Genomic DNA, 9,597 nt, shown 5'->3' on the forward strand with positions numbered 1-9,597 from the left:
TTATGCCTTTTAAAAATCTGAAATCTATTTAATTGCATAATCGAAATTTCCTGGCATGAATGAAGTATTACTTTGGTTTGTTTTAATAATTACATTTGATTTTTCTCCTTACGAAAGTAATAAATTCTTCACTAAAAAACTGCTTTTTTTATTCGTTAGAAAGTAAACATAATAAAGAAATATAAGGAAATAAATAGAAATTTTTATGTAAATTTTTATGAAATTAATGGTTTAATGAGATAATATATACCCCAATTTGGTATATGCATTAATGTAAAGTACAATAAATATATACCGATTATTATTTACTATTCTCTAAATATATGCAGATTACCACTAAATTTTAAATTAAACTGTGCTCTAAATATCATACATAAAATCTCCGATTAAATTTTCTAAACAAGAAACAAATATTAGCAGCGTTTTCAGCCTAGAAAGGCTTCTACGATGATGTACCCACTCATCCGCACAGACCGAATTAAGACACTTTTACATATACAGATGGTATTCGGAGCCCGTCGGTATTATGTGCCATGAATACAATAAGACTCGCTTAACGCTGATTCGATATAACGCGTTCTGCTTGAGCCTAAAAGATAGCTCAAATTTACGCTGATTTAAATTATCGCGGCATTTCATTGATTCGTATATAATACGATTATTTGAGAACAAAAAACCTAATCAGCAAAAGGTGGCAAAAAAGTGTAATTTCTTTAAATCTATGTTTATTTTGTGCAGTTTTGGAAAAAAATATAACATCATGAATGCCATAGGAAATATCGACTTCGCTTGGCAAGAATTAACTGAATTAGCACGAACAAAGTGTGGAAGAAGTTATAGATGAAGATATCCAAGAATTCTCAACGATAAGAGCTAATCGCTGTATCGTTAGGTTAACCAACTTTTTAACCTAATCGATACAGTAGAAGTAGATATAGATGATCAGGATCATTAGTCGTCATTAGGGAAATTGCAATGCAGACGGCACCATTGCAAATGGGCGCTTTGGTGAACTCACAATAGTGGTACACACACAATAGGTCTTCGGATTTCCACGGGATATCTTAATTCTTGTGGATGCCTGTAAATGATTTGCTAGTTCACCAGCTGTGCTGCGTTGGTTCCTTTTTACTGAAAGAACAATATACTGATCCTTTTGAAACATCGTACTGCTAGGACGACCTTCCCCTTGCGCCTGCTACACATTCCACTAATTTGATGCGCTGCCCATAGCCTAGAAACGATACCGTGCGCGATGTTAAATTCGCATGCAACATCTGTTATTTGCCTGTTATTTGTTATAACAGCTTTCCGATTATTCTTCCAAGAGTGAAAATGCGACATTGATGACGATAAACTTATGTTAAAGGTCCAGGAGAGAGGAATTACGGGCAATCACGTGTTATATCTTGAGAGATCGAACATAACGAAAATTAAAGTACTCGTCATTAGCATTTTCGAATTTTTTTTTTTTTTATAAAACCAATCACTACCTTCAAAATTAAGGTTTTTGTCATCTTATAATAATTAATAATACAAAAAAGTTTTTTTTTATAACAAAATCTAATAAAAGATAATGCGAGACACATATGCTATTTTTAAAATAACATCTCATTACACATGGGAAAATTTCGCAACTCGTTGCAAAAATTTCTTTTGGCTTTTTTCGGTTTAAAACGTCGAAATTTCCAAAAATCTCGGAGGGTCAAAGATGATACGATTTCAATACTTTCTTGTGTTATATGCACAAGAAGCCGAGAAAGTAAGATGGAAGATTGGTTCCAGTAGCCTACGAACCAATAAAAATGGAAGGTTAAGCCATTGAATACAAGGGTTCCCGATTTTTTCGTGTGTTGACACCTTTTAAAAAAATTAATTTCCGTCCATCCCTTCAATATTATATCTTATATATAGGCCTATTATAAAACATTATGTTACATAGAATATAATCTGTTATAAAATTTTTAAAAGACATCATCTCCTTACATTAGCAAGTAAAATATTTGCAAAGTTTCAGCTATTCCCGCATACTTTCATCGATTCCTAATGAGTCAATACCGATCACGACGGGAAAACCGAAAATAATATAATTGAATGAATTTAACAAAATATTTCAATTTTAGAATTAATAAAGCACAGAAGGGACAATTGTAAGTTACTTATCAGCAGTTTATAATAAATTCAGACAAAGATGAAGTAAAAATCCTACACAAAGAAACCAATTGGTATATGTATCAACACAACCTAAAGAAAATTCTGGATGTCATGATATGTCATAACTTATTATGATCAAACATTTGTAACGTAAGATATTTATAATATGTTTTATTGTGTAGCCGACGGATAAGGGGCCTTTGCCCAAAACGCGTATCGGTCTATCGAAGATTCACAATAAAAATGATGTAAAATGCCTTGTGTCTATTAATGCACGTAGTAGTGAGGAAAAAACAAATAAAGGAAGACACGGTCTCGGAAATATATAAAGTATGAAATTGTTAAATTTATATTTTTAATTACGTATATTTAATGTGATGTTATTTCTCATAACTTTCATCTACATATAAATTTTTTTTGTTTCAATATTTATCAAACTATACATACTAATAATATCATAGACATTTTGTTTTCTTACCAAATTATGATAATGTTCTTTATCTTTTCGCTGATTCCTGAGAGAAAGAACACCGTATCTTCATTTTCTTTATAAAGTAATCCTACTCAGAATCGATAAAAGCGGCTCAAATGAATTACATTAAAATCAGCTTACCAGTCTTCTAATTTAGTCACCTGCACAGTTTGATGCTGTTTTTAAACACGTTTGCAGCGAAGGAAAAGTTCGATGTTACATTATTTACTATGTCTGTGGTTTCATCTGTAGAGATTTTCTAAAGAAAACTCTATGCCACGTTTGCATCGAGGCATTTTTTACATTTAATTGTTTTTCAATTTAAAAGAAGGTAAACTTGTTCGTGTAAATAATAGATTTAGTTTAATTTATCCAAAATTGTGAATTTAGCTACAATTACAAACTTGTGAAGAATACTTTAAAAATCATTGTGAAGTATCTGTTTATGGAGATTGCTTAGATGTTTTATGTAATAAGGGATTGCACATAGAACAGATAGAAGAGATGCCAGCTTACATAAATCTTTATTACATTCTATTGGAAATGTGCCAAAACGCAAAACAAAAAAATTATTTGCTCGGGTTGAAAAGCGAGAAAAAGTAAAATTTTCATAGATTTCATAGTAAATTTTTGCGAAGTTCCGGGCGAGTCCGAATCCCACACTAAATTATGTTTAATTAATTAAAAGCTTTCTACTCAGGAATGAAAGTCCGTAAAATAAATACAACTCTAAGAGTAAAACTTAATCCATGTAAGTCTCTGATCGCATCCGCAAACGTGGTATTATCTTTGTTGGGTTAGGCTACCTGGAAAACCAAAGAAGTATCGGGTAGCGACATCAAACTCTGGAAATTCCCATATTGTTATAGCACTATAATCATAAATAAAAAAGAATAAATAAATAATTAAAACAGAAAATTCTAACCTATAATTTTTGTTTATCTGTATTCAAAATTCGCATTTATTTTATGATTATCTTTATAGTATATTACAACAACAAAGCTACTACTTACTTCGATGGGATAAATGTACTTCGATGGGAAAAAACACAGTAATTTAATACACGTTGCGCCATCTGACGGATCCTAGACAAATGATAAAAGGAATGCAAATAGGATTTAATGCGTAGTGTTACTAGGCTCCCTCATCTTCTTACACCGTGATTAAAATACTAAGAATCACATCCTTGATCGGGCCATCCGGGTTTTGTACCTTCTTGCTTGCCTCTTTTGTCAGGCCTTAGCTACGATGCCAAGCTCAACATTTAATACTTTCTGATTTCTTCAGACAAATGAGTATTAATTCTAAGCATCTTTGATCCTAAACTTCTTTCACAGAAGATTTTTAGACAGGGATTACAGAGATTATTCAATGTTATGTGATAATTTCGAACTCGTTTTAAGATGTTGATTCAATAGACAATTCGATTAACTAAACAGCAGTTTTCAGTGGAAACAATTTTATTCAAATTACAATGAAATTAAGTTTTAATATTATTTACCATTATAAACACAAAATACATTAAGTTTCATTTTATACTCGCGATCGTTATTTTTGTGCAAAACGTTAGTTCAAAAATTCACAATTACAATTACTTTAAATTAATAATTAGAGAAGAATAAATTGTTGAACTTTTAACAATTTACAGATCGTAGCAATCAGCGGTGCAAGAAATATTCAAATCTATGAATTTATTAATTGATATTGCAATACAGAATAACCTACTGCAATGCTGATAATATTAAGAACGACATTAATATTCAAAGGAAATGCTCTGCAAGCCGTAATTTCCGGTAGATCCTGTAAGCATTTGACAGAAAATCGAAAGCACCATTCTTGAATCCATTTATCTCTGGAGGATAGAGAAACTTTGTATATAGCACTGGATATATTTTTTGCTGCAGCTGTTATTCGCGAACAACTCAGACATATTTGAAAAAACAAATAAAACGGTAAAATGGTCATATACATAACCTTAATCATAGGAATTTTAGTAATATTTATACTTATTGTAGAAAAAGCAACAGTAAGATTGCATCCCATATTAGCTGTCCAAAGAAATAAAATTGGCGAATAAATCTCTACTATGGAATTTACAATTTCCAAATTATAAAAGTAAATTGAGGATATAGAACGTAAATTTTCACGTAAATCTGTAGAAGCAATAATTTTGTCATGCAAACAGTTAAATGCATTTTCAACTTCATTACAAAGTGAAATAACGAAAAGAAAAAGTACATTTACAATTATTACAGTATAAATGAAAAGCAACAAATTCAGGAAATATGAAATTATTCTTGAAATATCATCTGGTATATTTATTCCAATAATATCATTTATAAATAATTCCCGATGAAATTCATCCTCTTCACCATACGCGTATAGTAAAATTGTATCGATGTTGAACAACAGCAAACAGAACCATATTAGTAACAAATAAACAATAATGATTTTTTGTTTATGGGTGCTAAGATAAGATATTTTGAATATGTTTTCGACAAGTTGGAAAAGTTTTTCTTTTTTTATATGATAATGATAGAGTGTTATCAAATTTATCAAGTAAAACAATATTATAAAAGACACTAGGAAAATGTTTGTAAGGCAAAATTTCTATGCAGAAATACAGTTATCGCTTGAAATATAACAAAAACTCGAAATTAGTAGAGAAATGCAATTGCTAATTGTAAATCTTTTCTTTTCCAACTTCATTCCAAATAAAGACATGTGCTTCAATAACAGCTTCCAATTCTTCTGGAAAATTTTTCCAACTTGTTTATTGTTATCCATAACCGTGTTTGTTTAATTCTTTATACTATAAAATTAAGAGTGAAATTATTCGATGCAAATTTGTGTCAATTATCAAACTTAACTTACATTGAAAGTTATTCCTTATTTGCAGTACGAATTTTTTCCTACAGTAACGAAGATTAGCGGTAGTATAGGTAGTAAATCCAAATGTAACTAAACGAATGTGGCTGAGTAAATTGTGTTTACTAATTTAAGGTCAGATTTGTTTATCGATTAATACATAAATTAAAAAGTTTGTTAGGAAAGTAATTAAATTTACACAGTATGCGTGCACTAAAGGAAAATCATTACCATAACGACTTGTAATAACGTAAACAATAAAGTTACATAATGTTTTATCGTTTTTATATTTCGCTTATATTTGTTATTTACTAGTAAAATATTCTGTAGTTCGTGCAAAACATGCTTGAATTTAAATGAATAAATTAACTGATTTATACTGTACAATTTTATATTTAAGTTTGTGTCTACAATCAGTTTGATAACTAATTTTATTTGCTAGAATCGTTTTAGTTCAAGTAGAAAAGATTTATACATTTAAATATTATTCGAGTTATATTCATAAAAATTGTTTTTTGAAAATTATGGGTTGGGTTGGTATGATATAATAAGGAAATGAAACTCAGATGATCTGCCAAGGAGCAGAGGGTGCCTCCCGTGAGAACATTTGTTGGGAAATTGACCTGTATTATACTTAAATGTTAATTAAACACGTGAATAAAATCCTGAAAATTTACGTGACCAATTCGTCACATAAAGGTTTTTTGACTTTCTTCATGTAAGTCGTTATTCGATGCCCTTGTTAGTAAAACACTCCTACGATAATCTCCAAAATAGGATTAAGGCGCCGCTCACGCTTTTGTCAGGATAACACGAGAGGATGGAGATGTAGAGAGGTAATGGTGGCAGACGCAGAGACATACGCAAATGTACAATTATAAACGCGATTACTTTTAAGGAAAAACATTTTACAATTAGTCGAAGACGACACTCGAAGTGGATGCGATTCCAGATGGAAAACGATGTTCGGATAAAGTTAGTTGATCTTGTTCGGGTAATTTATGGGCTCTCGATGGTTGATCGAATGACATTGGGTGGACTGGGCGGAGAAGCACGAAGTTGATGGGAGAAAAAGTAAATCTGTGTCTCTGGTCGGATTGACAGATGTCCATGACGTACGAAGATCCAATGTTAACACGGTCCTCTGCGATGGCGACGACGACCTCGGAGGTTCTCTGTGACAACGTACGCGCTTTACGATGGCGGCGATTCACTGAAGATTCTCGGCGGCTACGAACTCGCTCTGCATTGACGGCGACTAACTTTGTCTTTGGGAATCAGTCCCCTTTATACGATTCGGACTCGAAATCCATGATTTGGATTTGTCCAACTTTTTCTTTTTCACTCATTGACTACTGCTCCGTTGCTAGGGACCAAGTTCGGGTCGGAAGCGATTGGAGTCTCCCTCACTTCCAGCCGGTGCTATCATTCTTCCCACGTTCGCTTACGGACATCCTGAGGTGATAGCCCATAATTAAGGAAAGAGCGAACTTCCTCGGTTGATGACCAGTAATCAAAGAAGGAAGGTGTTTTATCGCTCGAAAGACATCTGGACCGATTACCTAATTTTCAAATAAAGTGCTTACCTCGTCTTTCTTTTATATATTTAAGCTGGTAATTGCTAGTTTTATAAATCTCGATATTTTCAATCTGTCCCCATACATCGTCTCTCCCACTTCGACTTTGACAAATACATTAACTTTTACAACTCTGTTTTCGAAGACAGTGAAAAATAAAAGACAAAATAGTAAACAAGTGAAGAGATTTCGGACCTCACATTTTTGTTGGTCAGGCGCTAATCTGCTACCAAGCACCAGTATTCTGTTTAGTTATTTTCTCCGCTCAGCCATTGCTGGACGCATCACATCGGCCAACTCAATTCATTTTCGATGTTTGAATACTTTGATTTCTATTCTAGTGGGCAGTTTAAAACTATTTTTTTATTTCCACTATTTTAATTTTCAATTTTCTTCTTCAATTAGTTCAATCTTATAATCGAGATGGGTTGATGATGATAAAAATAATAAGCACAGAGCCAAAACGGTTAGGGGTTGAAAGTTGAAATTTGGTACACAGTTAGGATACGTCACGAGAATGCACACTAAGAAGGGATTTTTAAAAATTTCTTTAGCAGGAGAGAGGGAAAAAAGAAAAGCTTGTCCTAAAGAACTAAGCTTTTACTGTACTATATTTTTGTCCAAGCTTATATGCTAGTATCCTCATAATTAAATAATTGTTTGTCTCGTTGTTTTACTTGCTTGTTTCCCGAAGCAATAACTATTAATTTTCTACTTAAATCTAACGAAAACATTTTAAGAAATTTTAAGATTAAAGATTAAAAACTTTAATTACATGAATGTTTGTTTCTAAATATTGAAAAGCAATTCAAATAAAATATTATTCGTGACAACACGTACAATTTAAAACGAACACAAGTCTGTAATATTTGTATTGATTTATAAATATTAACATAATTTTCGTTCAAACAATATTTATTAAACAAATTTAATTTTGTTCGTAAAAATACAAACGTACAGTACTAATTTCTTGGATAATTCGTGAGAGATTTTTTATTATCCAACAGAAAGTAAATTATGAATTGTGAGAATTCAGACTTGAGTGTGAATTTACACCCGTCGGTATAGTTTATTTTTATCATTATTTTTTTTTTTCCTTTTCCCCTCTCGTTAAGTAAAGAGGAGACCTTTTTGACCCCTCAGTGTACTGCGTCACATCCAAGGTGACTTTACTCATACGATACGATATTCATACGACTTACACCAGAGGATCGTTCAAGTCTAACGTAAATATAAAGTGCAGATGAGTAGCCAATTAACAGTGACAATCACCTGTTACTGTACAGAGAGTAAGCAAAAGGTCACCGACCGGGATAAAGCAAAATCCCGTACACCCCTCTAAGTCCGAGAGAACCGATTCTATTCTAAAATCGAGAAAGTCGATCTAAATGACCAAATAAGGCAATGATTTTTTCCAAGGGAGTGAAACGTAATCTCACAAGTTAAAATAATAATATTTTTTACTCTTAATGCATATTTTAAAATCGAGTAAAGACCTGTTAATTCACATTTAATCAAAAAAGTAATTTCTAAGTTGATAAATGAAATTGAATAACTTACATTATTAATCCAATAATTCTGATTTTGCTGACCGTTGGGTTCAGCTTCATCACTTCTACTATAACTAAATTGATAGAATTTTAAATAAATATTAAAGAAATGTCGTTGGTAAACATTGCTTTTGATTAAATTTACCTCTTTCTTCATTTTTTTCATTGGAAAATCGCAAACGAATACTTTCCAAACTTTTCTTCATTTCGCTTCAACAATTGCAACAATTGGAAATTGTTACATCGACGACATTGTTGAAAATTGTCGCAATTTTTGTTCAAAAATTACATTTAAATTAATGTCCTGTTTTCCATTTATATAAAATTTTGGAATACACGTAAGAAAAGTTTAATATCAAGTATAAACCATTATGAATTTTGAATTGTTAGCAATAAAAACAAACAATGAAAATGAGAATGTCATTAGAGTTGCTGTAAAAGTCGAAGTGTCACATTTTTGTGAGTAGCCAAGGGCACTTACGGGCACACAATCGCAAGATTGGCTCACTACTTTTTCTAGAACAGCGTTATTCAGTTTAAAAACGATCTAGAGGATTAATTCTAGATCTTGTCGGGTTTCCCGACACCAGTTAATCAATTTTATAGTGTATGCGGATTAACACGCGTGTGGAGATGATACAAAATGAACCTCTCGTTTGATACTGAGACATTTCCTTTTTACAAATAAAAACAAAGATTTAATGAAACAAAATAACAAAATTATACAAAAATGGAATAATTAAAGTGAACGTTTCGAAAGAGAGAGCTCACAATTTCTACTGTAATCATTCTACCTCTATGTCTATTTCTCTTCTACTGTTCTTTAAGAATTGACTTCCGTTCTTTCTAGGTAGATCTTGCATGGCACATATTTATATATTTTCTTCTTTATCTACTGACCAATGTTCCCTCTAAAACTCTTTCGATTTCTCATGAGTTTTTTCCAATCAGCTTTTTGGATTCTCTCACGTGAACA

General features: G+C 31.8%; 1 long non-coding RNA gene across 1 annotated transcript; it reads right to left on the bottom strand.

The window, feature by feature from the left end:
* Window positions 1–4,707: 4,707 nt before the first annotated feature.
* On the bottom strand, window positions 4,708–8,833 carry LOC111639824. Its single transcript, XR_002759149.1, has 3 exons — window positions 8,767–8,833; window positions 8,632–8,695; window positions 4,708–4,779 (listed from the first exon to the last, which is right to left on the bottom strand). It is a non-coding gene; the product is annotated as an uncharacterized LOC111639824 (long non-coding RNA).
* Window positions 8,834–9,597: the final 764 nt, after the last annotated feature.

This window comes from Centruroides sculpturatus, unplaced genomic scaffold, assembly GCF_000671375.1.
Source record: "Centruroides sculpturatus isolate CEXI.00-Female unplaced genomic scaffold, Cexi_2.0 scaffold995, whole genome shotgun sequence".
NCBI classification, from domain to species: Eukaryota; Metazoa; Arthropoda; class Arachnida; order Scorpiones; family Buthidae; genus Centruroides; species Centruroides sculpturatus.